This window comes from Mytilus galloprovincialis, chromosome 14 (assembly GCF_965363235.1).
Source record: "Mytilus galloprovincialis chromosome 14, xbMytGall1.hap1.1, whole genome shotgun sequence".
In the NCBI taxonomy this organism is placed as follows: domain Eukaryota; kingdom Metazoa; phylum Mollusca; class Bivalvia; order Mytilida; family Mytilidae; genus Mytilus; species Mytilus galloprovincialis.
In genome coordinates, this window is record NC_134851.1 from 5,181,070 (window position 1) to 5,193,125 (window position 12,056).

Sequence of the window (12,056 nt, forward strand, 5' to 3'; positions counted from 1 at the left end):
CAAACTGTCCAAAGCTTTATTAGACCAAATGGTCATCTCAACAGCGAACAAATCTGGCGTGACGGAATTCACCTCACTGACAGAGGAACGGCAACACTTCTCAGACTATACGATACACTTGTCAAAGTCACCAAAGAAAAGTCGGACACAACATCTTTAAATCACAACAACTCTCACGTTGCTGTTTGTTTTTTCTGTGGCGAAGAGGGACACAACTCTCGGTTTTGCCGCCATGAGACAAAAATACTGTGTTGGACCTGCTCAAAATATGGACATAAAATGAAAAACTGCTGGTATTCATCAAATTAGGACACTGGCAATGCATGTTATGCCGAAACTTTTCTTTTACAAACAATGAACAAATTTGAATGTTTAAATAACATATGTACCTTGTGTGATAATATTGAATGCAAATGTAAAGGAATGGAAAATGATCAATACTATTCTTCCATAAGTGCAGAAAAAACTTTAAACTTACAGAACACAACTTTAAAGAAAAACAGATCTTTAAATAATAACAGAAAAGAATCAATAAAAGCAACAAAATATCAAAATAATGAAAATAAAACTACAAAATGTTTAGAAGAAACATATTTTGGCCTTAAGAAAAATGGATTAAAAATTTCTCATTTAAACATAAGAGGGGTCCTATCTAAATTTGATGAGATGAAATTATTTATAAATCAAAAAAATAACACACATATTATGGGAATATGTGAAACATTTCTCACAAGTAACACGGAAGACAGTTTTATTAGTATTAAAGGATTTGAACTTGAACGCAAAGATCGATGTGAAACAAGTGAGAAAAAGGGAGGGGGTGTAGTTGCTTACGTTTCTAGCTCTTTAAAATACAAAAGAAGAACTGATTTAGAAATAAGTTCACTGGAAAGTATATGGCTTCAGATTCATTTCAAAAACTCCAAATCCCTATTAATATGTTTTATCTACAGACCTCCTGATATGCCACAATCGTGGATTGATGAATTTGAAAAGGAAATCGAGAAGGCAAATGAATTAGAACTAGAAAAGATAATAATGGGCGATATCAATATCGATTTTACAGGGGGGTGCTTGAACAATAAATGGGAAAATGTTTTACTAACACAATCTATTGTACAATTAATTGATACTCCTACCCGTATCACATCAACATCAAGTACTATCATTGATCATGTGTATACTAACCACCTTGAAAATATAGTTGAAACAAATGTCCCAAAAATAGCCCTTAGTGATCACTATCCAGTATGTATTACGAGGAAAATAAACCAAAAAGATGTTCCAAGCTTACAGCATAAACAAATTAGGTATCGTTGTTTCAAAAACTTTAATGAAAACAAGTTTTTGGAGGATTTAAATAAGACAAATTTTGCTCAAATTGAACAAATAAGTGATATTCAATCTGCCACTGACATGTGGTATAAACTATTTCTGTCAGTTATTAACAGGCACGCTCCTGTCAAAGTAAAAAGAATTAAACATATACGCCAACCAGATTGGCTTACAGATGAGATAAAAGACGCTCAAAAGAAAAGAAACTATTATCAAAGCAAGAGGGATTGGGAAAAATTCCGTTATTGGCGCAACAAATGTACTAAATTAATAGAAAAATCTAAACAGTCCTTTTTCAAGCAATCAATAGAAAATAACAAAAAACCTAAAGAAATTTGGGCTTTACTCAAAGATTTAAAACCCAAAACCCAAAATGAAGTTCCATCTACCATGAATTTTGACAATAAAGAGTATGATAATGTGCAAGATATAGTAAATCATTTCAACACTCACTTTACAACAATAGGTGATAAATATGTTACAAATAACACGCAATATCAAGCAAATAAATTAAATGCTTATGTTCAAGATAAAATACCCGCTGGTGTTAGATTTACGATTCCGTTTATTCAACTAGACGAAACTAAGAAATTACTTTCTAAACTAGAAACATCAAAAGCAACTGGACTAGATGAAGTTGGTCCGTTTTTCATTAAACTGTCATCGGAAGCTTTAGCCCCAAGTATAACGTATTTAATAAACTTAAGTATACTAGAGGGTGTTTTCCCAGAAAATCTTAAATTAGCTAAAGTAACTCCAATATTTAAAAATGGTGATAAACATATGCCAGAAAAATACAGACCTATATCAATACTTCCTACATTATCAAAAATATTTGAAAAACATGTCGCAAAACATTTTTATCTATATCTGTCAAAATATAAAGTATTACATGAAGCACAATCTGGATTTCGATCTAACCACTCATGTCAGACAGCCCTTACCAAATTAATTGACACCTGGCTCAAATGTATTGATAATGGTAATGTTGTAGGAACAGTCTTTCTAGATTTAAAAAAGGCATTTGATCTTGTTAATCACACCATTCTCTGCCATAAATTACATTTATACAAAGTCTCTTATCATTCAATAAAATGGTTTGAGTCGTACCTGTCTAATAGAAAACAAAAAGTGTGCTCTGGTAATACAGCCTCAGAATCTAAATGCATCAAATATGGGGTTCCCCAAGGGTCCATTTTAGGTCCCCTTTTGTTTGTCTTATTCATAAATGACATGACTTTAGAAGCCACTCATACAGCCATTGATATGTATGCTGATGATACAACACTTCATACATATGGAACAAATAAGGAAGAGATAGAAAGGAAACTAAATTACGATGCCAACACCATAAATAATTGGTGTCTGAACAATAGGATGGTTATAAATCCCTTAAAAACTACTTCTATGTTGATTGGAACAAATAAGAAACGGACTTTGCTAGGAAATGATATGAATATATGTATACAAGATAGCCCAATCACACCCGTTGAAATACAGAAACTTTTGGGTGTATATATTGACAAAAATTTGGACTGGAAATTTCAAATTGACTATGTATGTAAAAACTTAAGTTCTCGTATCGCACTGCTATCTAGAATTAAGAAATTTTTGGATATAAGTAGTAGAAAGCTATTTTATAATGCTTATATTCTGCCCATATTTGATTTTTGTTGCTCAATATGGGGAAATTGCTATGAGGATGGATATTCTTAAAATGCAGAAAAGAGCTGCAAGGATTATACTTGATGCACCAATACTAACACCTAGTATAAATTTATTTAAAGAGCTAAAGTGGTTGAGTTTCAAATCTAGAATTTCCTATCATATTCTTGTTCATAAAATTCTAAACGATAAAGCACCTGATTACTTAAAGGAACTCTGTTGTCCAATTGTTAACCTACATAGTAGAAATCTAAGGTCATCTGCAAATAATAATTTAGCTGTTGTACGACCGAACACAAATTCAATGAAGAAATCTTTTGCATATAGCTCATCTATACTTTGGAATAAACTACCAAATGAAATAAAATGTTGTGAAAACCTGGACACTTTTAAACAAAAATGTGTTGATTTCTTGACTATAAATGATTTATAACAACTTACTCAAATATTCTAATGATTTGTATGTTATGTATATATATGAATTTATTTTTCTCTTGTTCTACAAACAGTTTATAGTTAGTATGAATAGTGCATTTACATAATATGTTAGAAACTGTAAGCTTTGTAATATTTGTACTGTTTGTTCTTTGTGAGGGCCTCAAGGTAGATTAGCGAAAGCTAATTGAGTCACCCTCTTTAAATAAAGTCATTACTTACTTACTTACTTACTTACTTACCGTGAATACATTTGGGAGTAATACCTTTAGCCATGCTGGTGATCAAACAGGGGAAGGTCCGAATTTATTTAAATAAGTTTATTACATTAAAGAATTATGAACAAATTAGATTTTCGAAAACAATTTTCACGGAACACTTATTTATGCTCATTTATGACTTTGAACTATGACTTTTCACAAATTCCCATATAAACAGTTTAAAACGACAGACCTTGGTTACTTAAAAAAAAACATTTTCCGTATGAAGTTAGTTAGTCGGATAAAAGAACCGTACGATTGACACGATATCGACACGCAATTACGACTACATTAGGCTACTGTGGTTTTGGTCCTTTCTGGTTCATAGACAAATCGTGTTTACAAACGGAGAGGATGGTCAAAATGGCGACACGCAGAGAATTGATACTTTAAATTTGAAATCGATGGTGATCTCTTGTCTAGCAGAATAAAACTTTAATATCTACGAATTTGAGCATTTGTATACAGAATGGACATAATATCAAATTTTGATTTTTCTGCGGAGTTTCCCTTTAAAGACTGAACAACACGAACCCAACCAACAACTGAGGGTGATTTTAGGTGCTCCGGAAGGGTAAGCAGATCATGCTCCACATATAAATTGAACGTTTCGCGTCATTTCCTAGCTATATTGGTATCTCGCTGATTATTAAAAAGACGCTTCACTAAACATCCTTGACCTTCTCCTTGACGAAGTTGTTTGTCGATAGAATTAATCAAATTTAATACAAATATAATTCAGTGTTATTAAAGAGCAATGCATATTGTAATTTTTATTTCACAGTTGATTATTAAAAATTGTAAGGCAAATATAAAATGTCATTGTGATCTTTCGATATTTTCACAGCTACATTACTAAACTGTCTGTTTAAGGACGTCATAAAAAGGTTCAAAAATAAAACACAATAGTTTTGTAATTAATGTCAAAGTCTATTTTCTAAATGCTGATTGGCACCTAATATGAAAAAAAGTATAGATTTTTGAATATTAAATGCCTTCCCATCTGTGTCAATCTATTCATCCTGAGGTATCATACTCCAGTATCAACCCAATAAATGAATATCGAACCACGAATTTAAATATTCAACAAATTACAAATTGTGTTTATGAATTTATGCAGACGGTGACATCTTATATCTGTGAAAATGCAAGTTTTCCACAATCCACAAAAATTGGTTCCTCCGAAATTAATGAATCCACAGAATTTAAGTTTCACTTTGTTTTAGTGTTATGTGTAGGTTTCGGATTCTCTTATCCCAGGTATAGATAACATTACTCGTATTTTATCAACTTTTTTGAGTTTTGGGTCATAATTGCTCTTCAACCTTGTACTTTGTTTGTTTGGCTTTCTACCAATTTTGATATCAGCTTCACTGATGAGTCTTATGTAGACGAAACGCGCGTCTTATTAGCCTGGTACCTTTGATTTTTTGTCAACTAATTTGTTGACTATTGTTAATACTTTTACTATATTCCTCTTCGATATATGTATCCCTGCTTTCTTTTCTCCCTTTTACCAAGACATAAATAGCCTAGCTAGAAAACTTGATATATGTTTGAGTTGTTATTGGCTTTAAACTAGATTTCAGTAACTGCAAGTACTCCCAGAATAGTGATTTTATATTTTTTTTATCTCAAAGTTACCTGAAATTACTCCTCCGGGTGCGAGAGTTTCTCGTTGTGTTGAAGACGCAATTGGTGGGCTTTGTCTGTTGTCTGCTCTATGGTCGGGTTGTTGGCTCTTTGACACATCCCTCATTTCCATTTGTCCATCTTATCGTTTCTGCTTTCATTAAAATATGAAAAGTACAGCAGTTTCATACTGATTTTTACTGTTTTTCCGATGATTGTTATGATATTGTAATTATTGTATTTATTTATGTTTGTCTGCTTTGTGTTGTGTGGCCTGAAAGTTGTTTACAGAATAATCTTAGAACTGTGCAGTTTAGAAATTACTGGAACAATTACAGAATGATTGGAACTTTCCAGAATGATCCTAATAAAAGATGCGTTATATAAACTTCTACCTTTTACTAGAAACTTCCGTTGTAACTTTCTAGGATGTTCCATTATAAAGTGTTCTAGAATTTTCCTTGACAATTATATATATACAGACACTAAAGTTAAACACTCACTCTTGGACTAAGACTTAGACATCGATAGACATTAATATTCATAGCATTTGGATTGACACTTTTATTTTACAAACAACATTATACTGGATTGTGACCGTAGTAGTGAACGGAATATTCAGATTGGATTCCGAAAGATATCCGGATACGGATAAAGATAAAAGATTGGACTCATATTTTGACAGTTAAGTTGACAGTAATATTTGTGTAATACTTCTTGTAAACTTTTGTATAATAAATATTGTTAAATTTTATTATTGATTTGTGTCTTTTGTTGGCTACAGTTTAAAGGTAATTTCTGGCCGTAACATGATGTAATACTGTTCCAGGCCCAAGGAAATGTCTGTTTGGTGCTTGTAAACAAATAGCTGATTATACAGTATGGGCTTTTGATATTTCTTTGTTAGTTTGTCCTATTGTGTAGAGCTTTCTCCTTAGAAGAATACAACATCTTCATAATTTTATATGTTTAACACAACCACATTTATTTGTGCCTATCCCAATGAGACCGTTATTCAGGGGTTGTAGTCTATAGTAATTAAAATTGTTTTTGTCATAAGTTTGGTGCAAAATATTTCATTTCGGTACCTGACTATACAGTAATGGATTTGCTAATTGTTGAAGGTCGTATTGTGACCTAAAATATAAAAAATGTGGAGGTCTATGACAGAATATTTTCTCTCGAACAATCATATAATGTGTAAAACATGTTGGTTTGTGCTTTAACAGTTCTATTGATAGAACAATTATCTTTCTCAATTAGGTATAAAACAGTAAAATAAAAACAAAACTCGTCTCAGACTTTAATATTCAATTTATTGTATAAAACCAAATGCAACAAGTTATATACGTAATATTATATCACATTGCATGAGAAAATACTGACAGTAACTCAAATCAAATTGCAAGGCTTTATCTGATGCTGAGCTTTTGATCACTGTTGTGTCGATTCAAGGAGTACATAGTACAATTCAACGATCATGGGCTTCTGTCTCGTCAGTGTTACATTAAGAAGATGAGCTTACTATACACTTGCTAACTATTTACTATATGTCCTTATTATTATAGAATAATTAAGATACAGTGAAGAGGTAGAACTCAATCACGTTCCCCACTACCAATCTCCTTTCCTGCTATACTATATGTACGTCCTATCTGTTCAGATGTCAGTTTGTCAATCACGCTCCCCACTACCAGTCTCTTTCCTGCTATACTATATGTACGTCCTATCTGTACCAGTCTCCTTTCTTGCTATACTATATGTACGTCCTTTCTGTTCAGATGTCAGTTTGTCAATCACGTTCCCAACTACCAGTCTCCTTTCCTGCTATACTATATGTACGTCCTATCTGTTCAGATGTCAGTTTGTCAATCACGTTCCCCACTACCAGTCTCCTTTTCTGCTATACTATATGTACGCCCTATCTGTATCAGTCTCCTTTCCTGCTATACTATATGTACGTCCTATCTGTTCAGATGTCAGTTTGTCATGCTGGTCCACAAATATAGTCATACCTCGCCCATTGTCAGAAATGGTAAACAACATATTGCGATCTCGTCTTGATTTGCAAAGTTCAGTGATCAGATTTGAACTAGCTGCTGGTAATACTACAGACATATTTTTCAAATTAAAACTATTATTTCTTATCTTTTTCAATAATATTTCGAACACATTCAAATTACTTCCTTTCTGTTTCTTCAAACGGAACAATAACTTATCAGCTATTTCCAATTCGGACATTTTCAATATCAGTTTCTCCCTTATATGTAAAAACTAAATGGGCGTGTTCACAAAAAGGCGGGGTTATACTTTAAAGTTAAATATTTTAACTCAGCAAAAAACAATTTAGATTTATTAATAGCCAAAAGGCATGGTATTATGTTGAGTCTGAAGATTTAATGTCAAAACTAGTTATCTCAGCGGCTATTCGTCAAACAATTTAAGTTCACTGTGTTTAGCACATTTACCAGCATATTTTCTTTGTTTCGAAAATAATGTCTTTCGTAAATCATTTCGCTTTTTATCTTTGCGAAAGAAAAGAAAATTCACAAAAATATTTAAATCCGAGGAAAATTCAAAAAGAAAAATCCCTAATCAAATAGAAAAATCAAACGCTCAAACACATCAAAACAACTGTCATATTCCTGACTTGGTACAGTCATATTCTTATGTAGAAAATGGTTGATTGAATCTGGTTTTAAAGCCAAATATGTCTAAACACCTCACTTGTTAGACAGTCGCATCAAATTACATCGAGAAGGTTTTATAATGTGCGTGTGTCTGTATATTTGATATGTTGATTTACAAGACGACTGATGCATGCATAGCAGAAGGTGCTTACCAATCGACTTAACGAACTCTAGCATTTTAAGGGACACGTGAACTCCTTATATTTCATTTCTACATGAATCGTTTTGTTCGCCCTCACTAAATTCAAACAAAGGTAAAATATTGTTATATTTCTAACATTAAAGGCATATTCGCTTTGAATAATTCCATAACAAAACAATAACGTATGACAAAAAGCAGTTAAGGATGGATTTTATATTTTGAGACTGTCTGATTTTCCAAATAGTAGATTTTTAAAGAAATTTGCAAAAAACAAAAAAATTAGCCCAAAATAATGAAATTTTATCAATATTTTAAAACTTACCAAGTTTTTCTTTATTCTTCTATATTTCTTCTTTCTGAAAATAATTAATGAAATTCTCCGCATGGCGCAGCTTGATACATCCTCAGAGGTCGAACCCTGAACAGTTAGGTTAAGTATGGACACAATATTCAAGCTTGTTACAGCTCTTAATTTGGATTGTGATTAAATATTTGACACAGCATAGGTTCCTGACACAGAATGAATGTGGTCTAAGAACTAAAAAAAAAAAAAAAAAAAAAAAATGAAATCGGATATTTACTAATAATGGTCCAATATCCAAAATCTAAATACATGGCTAGATTCAGCATATTAAAGAACCTCAAGAATTCATGTTTTATGAAATAAAACAAAGTTTAATTTTGGACCCTTTGGACCTCAATGTTGGCCCAAAATCCAAATACATGTACATTTGTACACGGGTAGATTTAGCATATATTAAAGAACCCAATATATCATTTTTGTTGAAATCAAACAAAGTTTAATTTTGGACCCCAAGTTGGACCAATCCCTGCAGCTAGGGCATTCTATAACTTTTATCTCTACCTAGACGGTATACAACCAGAAAGAATTTTGACTCAGGTTTAGCTCCATAAAATACTGATACAAATGAAAACTGACTGCTGGTAAATAAGCATATTTAAATCTAAATAGCACAGCACATAACCAGCACAAGTTCTCTGTTGGACCAAGTCAGTGTGGGATTTTCTACGCTATACTTGGTTGGCAGATGAACTTGATTATGTTTTACCATAATAACGTCCTCAGAGCTCTATCGAACCAAGTCAGTGTGGGTTTTTCTACGCTATACTAGGTTGGCAGTAGCACCAAAGGATAAAGAACATAAAGAAAACAACGCAGATATCCACCTAAATAAATCACCACAGTAACAGCTTTAGTGCATTGTCGAACCAAGTCAGTGAAAACTTGGAATTGAAAAAAAAGTCATCAACACATCTCAATAGTTGGAAACATTACAAACAAAGCAGAAAACTTCTAGAAATGACCATCTAGTAAACAATGAATCTATACAAGACACATCTCTTCAAATTATTGATCTTTGTCCAATATGCCAACAACCCTCGCATGATGATACAATAGAATGTTGTGAATGCAGCCTATGGCTACACTTTACATGTGCTGGAATCTCAGACAAAAAATTGCCAACATTTAGACAAAATGATTTCAAATGCCACATATGTGATGAAAACCTTAAGTATTACACAAATCAGATAGATAATGAGCATGATCACCAACATAATGATAGCCTCGCTATAGTAAAATCACTGCATAACAACAGTGAAATAAACTGAGACTGATAAGCCTGATAATATTGTAATAGATCCACTAATCAGGAAACAAACCCCCAAACAAGAGGTTCATCCTATAGAAAATCATGAGATCAATGAAACAAATACATTAGATAAAACAACTCTAAATGTTAAACAAAGTAGAATTCAACAAGAAGTAAATGATCTTCCCAAAATTACAGGGAAAACATCGGACAAAATCTAAGGCTAAAGAAAAAATCAGTCTAGATAAGGCATACATCTCACAATTAGAGACACAAATTGAAAGGCTTACCTCTACGGTAGAAATTCTACAAAAATCTCAAAATTTGGGCAGACAACAAAATAACCACTCGTCTGAGCCTTCAGACATACAGCAAGATCAGTCTCCATTAAATAGTGCTTCTCAAAACCAACATTCTCACAACATCTGTAGCAAACTTATTGAACACAAATTAAACGAGCACAGAATTAGAAATTCAGAACTACAAATGCTTCAAAATATACAAACTATACAAGCTCAATATCAACAATTAATGATGCAATTTCAGAGTCATCAACACCATCAACCTTATCTGCCACCAAAACTTCCTGTACCTCCTCAATACCATCATTCAGCTTACACACAAATACCACATCAAGCTGTTCACTAAAGGAGGGACGAAAGATACCAAAGGGACAGTAAAACTCATGAATCGAAAAAAAACTGACAACGCCATGGCTAAAAATGAAAAAGACAAACAGACAAACAATAGTACACATGACACAACATAGAAAACTAAAGAATGAGCAACAAGAACCCCACCAAAGATTGGGGTGATTTCAGGTGCTCCGGAAGGGTAAGCAGATCCTGTTCCACGTGTGGCACCCGTTGTGCTGCTCATATTATAACAAATTCGGTAAATAGTCTAATTCGGTAGATCACATTCATGAAAGGGAAGTGGATTGTAGTTACGACGTAAGGAATTGAAAATTTTAGTTGCAATACGTTTGGTATAGGTATAAGAAATGATTGGTACAGACTGATGTTTATTATAACAATGAATAAGGAGGTATTTTTGATTGAACTAATTTATGATAAAAGATATTGTCTAAGTTGACGCCATCGAGACCTTTTTTGGCAAAGGAAAGATTAAGAAAAGATCTTTTATCTTTTTCATTTGTTCCAATGCGGACTGTTTTTAAAGGTCTGTGACTTGCAATATCCGAAATTATAGCTGTCAGTTTGTATTGGTTTGAATGAGGGTTTGTAACAGTGGTTTCCAAACATAAATTAACAGAGAATGAAGTTTTGAAAGGGGTAATGAATAAAGTTTCGTGCGAATGTGATAAATACCTAACGGCTTTTTTATAAATGGCAGCAAGTCATTAATAGAGACATCATGCATCCACATCATCTGTACCTACTAACCAACTCACAATCTCTCAGTTCACTCCATTGATGAGTATTCAGACTGCCTTGATATTCTTTTCAACATCATATTTAAATTTTAGTGATACACCATAAATTGTTGTCGCAGGAGACTTTAATGTCACACTATTAGGAACGACATCAAAAGTTCAATGAAGGATAAAAAACTTAATTCACATAGTTTTTTCACTGACCCGCACACCCCCTCCTCTTAACTTAATTTGGGAAAAATTGATTGACCAATAGGGATATATGTAAAATCGATTTTAGATTAACAAAACTTGCAGCAATGTTGACCCCCACCCCAAACTATTTGATTTAAGTTTTTTTTATCCTACATCGATCTTTTGATGTCATCCATTAGCCTCTAGAGCATACAACAAGCATGATGAACAATTTACGAAAATCATCTTCGCTTAATGCAGCCTTCATTGTAACCCAAAGTGCAGACTTCTTCAAAGAAATACTTGCACAGCTTGTTCTCCTGACATTGGATGCTCACAAAGCATTTGACAAATTAAACCATGAGATATTCTTCAATAAACTGTACCACGACGTCATAACTGGCAACAGGTGGATTTTTCATAGAAATATGTACAAAAATGTCACAGTTAAAGTACAATGGGATAATACTCTGTCAGAGACAAAGGGTAAGGCATTTAGGATCAAAGCTTTCCACGATACTTTACAAAAGATACAACAACAATATTTTAGATGCTTTAGATCGAGTTAATATAGGGGCAAAATTAGGCAACATAAACGTCGTGTCACCAACTTGCGCATACGACATAGCGCTGCTAGCTAGTCATAAACATGAGATTCAAGCATTATTAGATATTGTACATGATAGCACAAAGAAAGACCTTGTGACAATTAAT